A 5,268-nucleotide genomic window follows, 5' to 3' on the forward strand; every position below is an offset into this window, starting at 1 on the left:
AAAAATAAATAAAAAATCAATAATGATACATGAGCTCCAATGGACCGGTCATGTCCCGCCTCATGCATGATGAGATTATGCTTCCTTTTTGTCTTCTATTTACAATTTATTTTATTATAATACGAGACTAATAAATCAAAATCTAATAACGATACATGCGCCACAATCGATCGGTCATGTCCCGCTACTCATGATGAGATTATGCTTCATTTTGTCTTTTTTTTACATTTTTTTTTATTATAATACGAAATATGATTATCACCTAGCAACGCCAACGGAAGGACTATATTCATTTGAAAAATACTAAATGATTAAAATGATCCTTTTTTCTATTTATTTAAAAAAAAAAAAAAAAAAAGAAAAAAAAAAAAGGATATATCATATTAGAGGAGTCCAAAACCCCATTCGGCCACTTTGATTTTGCTTTCCTCATTCTCTCAACTGTTCTCATGTACACCCAAGATTTTTAGAGCCAAAACATCTACCACACTCCACTCTTCTATGTTATTCTATACAGTATGGCAGGGGAAAAGTTCATCAAATCATCCTTTTGATTAATTTTTTCACACCATTCTAAGTAGCATATATATACCTCCTGATGATAGCCTTGCTTGAATATTGAAAAACTGATTTGAACAAATTGAAAAGTGATTATATTGCCTTCATTGAAAATCCCATATAATGCTATTTTTCTTTTCATATCAATTGCATGAAGACATATATATGGTGAGATAGACAAACCTATATATAGTACATATATATACATAATCTTCTGAAACCATTTTCTGGAATGAAGACTAAATTCCACTACGTTTACGGTATTCATATTGTCCAACTTTTTCCCTTAAAAGAAAACATGTTGTTGATGTGCCAATCCCGTAACTTTTAAGTAATGAAAAAAATAAAATTAATAGATAAATTTTTCCTCATCGATCTGAATTGAAAAAGAAGGAAATTGAATGAGTTTATACAACTGAAGCATGAAGCTCATGCATCAATTTATAGCATATCATTTTCTATATGACAATATTAGTTTCGGTAATGTAATATTAGGCAAGCTGGTAATTAAGACCCTAAAATGGTTAAATCGATGACAAATATTGGTTATTGGAAAATGGGATGCAATACAAGAAATAATGCCTCACACAATTGTGTATACATACATACATACATACATACATATATATATATATATATATATATATATATAACTTTAACAAGCAAAGAGAAGATTGGAGCATATATTATTACAACACCTTGAGAAACTTATAATACATAAATAATGCATAATAAGGAAAGCTCCAATGCCTGTAACCTCAACTTCTCTCCAACTTGACCTTCCTTAGCAAGCGAACAATTTTGACCATAACAAACACGACAATCATGTCTTTCAAATTATCAAAGCTTCGAAAGTAAGCTTGTCTCCATGATGTTTGGATGATCAGTGTGCCTCAAACTCCCCAAAATCCAATAATAAACCCAGCTACCATGCTAATGTAGAATTACAATGACTCAATTCTCCATCGATTTTCATTGGCTACTCGTTTACCATCATTTGGTGTTACTTCATATTTTGAACACTTAGTCGAAAGAGGAGGCCCACAGAGTAAAGAGTTACCTTCGTAGATAGAAGAGTCATTAAGTGTTTGAAGTTGATTCCCAGTTGGAATTTCCCCCGACAAGTTGTTGAATGACAAATTCATGGGGTTTGTTTGGTAATGGGGATGGGGATGGGCTAAACACTGTTCATCACCATTTCCCAAAAAAATCAACATCAAAACATTATAACTTTTTCACTTTTAATATCAAATCATTCACTTTTTATTATTATTCAAATAAAAAAATCACTACAAAACAAAACTTTTTCACTTTTCCATACCACTTTTTCATTTTTTTTATACCAAACATTCTTACTTTTTTTTCACATCAATCTACATCAACTACAGTGTTTAGGCCATCCCATTTGCCAAACACCCCCCAAGTGACTTCAGAAGTTCAAAGAAGACAAGCTTTCAAGGATATGACCGGAAAGCCTATTCATTGAGAGATCAAGTGATTCTAACATGTATAAATCTCCAATTTTTTCAGGAACTCTTCCAGTCAGATGATTCATTGATAAATTCACGTTGACCAATCTTAAGAGGCTTGTTATATTACCAGGTATTTCTCCCAATAGATTGTTCCTTGAAGTTGACTCCCAGTTGGAATTTCCCCCGACAAGTTGTTGAATGACAAATTCAAGTGACTTAAGAAGTTCAAAGAAGACAAGCTTTCAAGGATATGACCGGAAAGCCTATTCATTGAGAGATCAAGTGATTCTAACATGTATAAATCTCCAATTTTTTCATGAACTCTTCCAGTCAGATGATTCATTGATAAATTCACGTTGACCAATCTTAAGAGGCTTGTTATATTACCAGGTTTTTCTCCCAATAGATTGTTCCTTGAAAGGTCTATAGAGTGAACAAGAATAATGATTGTATACTCATATAGATATTCTCTTCCCCTAGAAACCAGCAGTATATGATTGCCATGGTCAGTATAACTATAATCATCTTTACTCCAATTTCCTAAACATTGAGGGATTGCTCCTAAGAAAGCATTGTGTGCAAGGTCTATGATCTGGAGACTTGAAAAAAGACATAACTGAGGAGGTATGTCCCCGTGAAACAAGTTGGACCTTAGGCCTAACCTCAATAAAGAAGAAAAACTTTCTCCTATCCATACCGGAAGTTCTCCAAAAAATTTGTTTACGCCAAGATCAAGGCTTCTTAGGTTTCTATAGTTTCTAAAGAATGAAGGAAGCTCTCCTTCAAGATGATTTTGGCGCAACAATAATATAACTAGTGAACTCAAATATCACATTGAACTTGGAACATTGCATGATATATTGTTATTTGCTAAGTCCAATACCTTTAACTGTTGTAGATGTAAATCCTTCCAATGAGGGGTATAGAAGATTTTAGTTTCTGTGCTTTCTACCTATTCAATCGTATGGCAGTGTTTCTTATTTATAATAATAAAGAGATTGTTTTGTATACAAGATCAATAATTGATAGAAACCTAATTCCATACAAATTGTCTTTGAAAAGTAATTCACTTCAGTTCTTGTTCCTGCAAGAGTTTTTGTTGGAGCAAAGGTCCTTTGTCATTATCTGTTCCAATACGCCCCCTCAAACTTGACGTGGGCATGCTAACATTGAGGTTGGATTTTAGCACCAGGAACTTCTGTGAAACTAGAGGCTTAGTAAGGATGTCAGCTATTTGGTCTTTCCCTAAGATGAAATGAATGTAAAGTTCCTTGGCAGCCATTGAGTCACGAACAAAATGATAGTCGATGGCAATATGTTTTGTAGGTGCATGAAACATGGGATTGGAGGAGAGATACGTGGCTCCGATATTGTTGCAATGTAAGATCGGAGGATGCTGGAAATGCTGACCAAGTTCACGGAAAAGAGCTTGAATCCATACCAATTCGGCTGAGGCATTTGCTAAGGCATTATACTTAGATTCGGTGCTAGATCTTGACACCGTGGGTTGCTTTTTCGAACTCCATGAGAGTAGATTTCTACCGAGAAAAGCGCAATATCCAAAGTTGATCGACGATCATTGGGGCATCCCACCCAGTCAGAGTCTGAATATGCTGTGAGTGAATGTGAAGATGAGCGATATATTGAGAATGTATGATCACTTGTGAACTTTAAGTAACGCAGGATGCGCTTGACTACTGTCCAATGGGTGTCTTAGGGTTCCTGTATGAATTGTGATACTTTGTTTATGGCAAATGACAAATCTGAGATATAATGATGGATCAGTGATTGTAGAGCCATCAAACTTGCTTAAAGGGGAAGAAGCTGACATTGGAGAGGATATAGGCTTGGCAAACATCATGTTTGTTTTTGTAAGCAGATCATGTATGTAACGTTGTTGAGAGAGATGTAGAGCATCTTTTGTCCAAATTGCTTCAATGCCTAAGCAGATGTACAACGGTCCAAGGTCTTTGATGGCAAAGGATAGTTGCAGGTCAGCAATAAGTCTTGGAATAGCCGCTTGGTGGGAGCTCGTAATGATGATATCATCGACATATATTAAAACATAGATAGTAACACCATTGCATTTATAAATAAAGAGAGAGGAGTTAGATTTTGAACCTTTCAACTTTAGTTCATGAAGCCGTGAACTCAATCGATCAAACCAGGCCCTTGGTGCCTGTTTTAAGCCATATAACGCTTTGTACAGTTTGCAAACTGCATTGGGGAAGTTGGGATGTGTAAATCCTGGAGGTTGGAGCATATAGACATTCTCCTTGATGACACCATGTAGGAATGCATTGCTAACATCAATTTGATGAATAGCCCAATTTTGAGTGACGGCATTAGTAAGGACAATGCGTATAGTGATAGGTTTCACTACGGGGCTGTAAGTTTCATCAAAGTTGACCCCTGGTTGTTGGTGGAATCCCTTGGCTACTAGCCGAGCCTTATATCTTTCAATGTTCCCATTAGCTTTTCGTTTGATTCGAAATACCCACTTTGAGCCAACAACATTCATTAAGGGAGAGAATGGTACCAAGGACCACATACCATTTTTGAGGAGAGCATCAAACTCCTCATTCATTGCGTGATGCCAATTTGCATCCTTGGCTGTTGTAGTGTAGCAGGTTGGTTCAATGGCAGCTGAACTTAAGGTGGTGGTGAATGCACTTGGTGGATACCTGATCATCTCTGTAGGGAGAGGCTTCGGCTTAAATATCTAATTTTGAGACCGAGTTGTCATCTCATGAGTGCATGTGAGAGGAGTTGGCACTAGTTCATCTTCTCAGGCCGTGGATGAGGTATGAGAATCACTTGCGGTAGAGGGTGTGATGGTGGGGGATGGGACAATAGGTAATTGAGGTCAGGTGTGAGGATTATTGCTGATTGGAGACCTTTGGTTATGAGGAGTTTTCATAGGTGGGGACCTGTTCCTATAGTCAACCACACTACAAGAAACTGACTCATCAAGGGCAACTTATTAGGGGCGACTTTATAGTCGCCCCTAATACTCAACAATTAGGGGCGACTTTTAAAAGTCGCCCCTAATAGTTAAGTATTAGCGTCCATATAAAAGTGGACGCTAATAATGGGTCGAAAGGTTGACTATTAGCGTCCACTTTACAGTGGACGCTAATAAGTCGACCCTAATATACACGCGGGAATTATTAAAGGGGCGTGAAAAATTTAAGGGGCCAAAAAAACTTTTAGCGTCCACAATAGTCGACCCTGATAG

The sequence above is a fragment of the Corylus avellana genome, chromosome ca2 (genome assembly GCF_901000735.1).
Source record: "Corylus avellana chromosome ca2, CavTom2PMs-1.0".
Taxonomy (NCBI): domain Eukaryota; kingdom Viridiplantae; phylum Streptophyta; class Magnoliopsida; order Fagales; family Betulaceae; genus Corylus; species Corylus avellana.